The 672-nt window shown below is 50.1% G+C and overlaps 1 non-coding gene across 1 annotated transcript; it reads right to left on the minus strand.

The window, feature by feature from the left end:
- Nucleotides 1-236: 236 nt before the first annotated feature.
- Nucleotides 237-374, minus strand: LOC121054047. Its single transcript, XR_005811514.1, has one exon. It is a non-coding gene; the product is annotated as a small nucleolar RNA Z247 (small nucleolar RNA).
- Nucleotides 375-672: the final 298 nt, after the last annotated feature.

Genomic DNA, 672 nt, shown 5'->3' on the forward strand with positions numbered 1-672 from the left:
CTTCTGGCTGATAGTTTTGATCAAACCTATGCCAGCATTTGATCACCGTGTGGCAAACCTGGACACACCACCACCACGACCTCCATTGCCACGGCCGCGACCACCATTGTTTCCATTACCACGACCGCCCTTGAAGTTGTTAAAATTGTTGCCACTGCGCTGGTTACCTTGACCACGAGAAGCAGAATTTGCTGAAGATTGGATCTGCCCTCCACCTTGAAGATGATCCATGCGGTTGTCGTAGCTCACCATCTGTGAATAAAGATCACTCAAGGAGATTGGATCAGAACGGCCTACACAGAGGATACCAGCGGATTGTAGTCGATGTCGAGTCCAGCCAGGATGTAGGACACAAGAGATTCTTCATCGAGTGGGTTTCCTGCTGAAGCAAGATCATCTGCAAGACTTTTCATCTTGGAGAAGTAGGCCGCCGTTGTCATGGATCCCTTCCGATTGTTTGCGAGACTGATTCGCAGATTGGTGATGCGTGCACGCGACTGAGAGGCATACATATTTGTGAGTGCCTCCCAGACTTGTGCAGATGAGTCAAGCGTTGCAACTTGCTGCAACACGTCCTTGGAGAGCGAGTTGAGTAGATAAGCTAGGACCTGTTGGTCCTGAGCCATCCACTTGGCGTACTCCAGATTCTTGATGACGATCTTGTCGCCATTC

The sequence above is a fragment of the Oryza brachyantha genome, chromosome 3 (assembly GCF_000231095.2).
Source record: "Oryza brachyantha chromosome 3, ObraRS2, whole genome shotgun sequence".
Taxonomy (NCBI): Eukaryota; Viridiplantae; Streptophyta; class Magnoliopsida; order Poales; family Poaceae; genus Oryza; species Oryza brachyantha.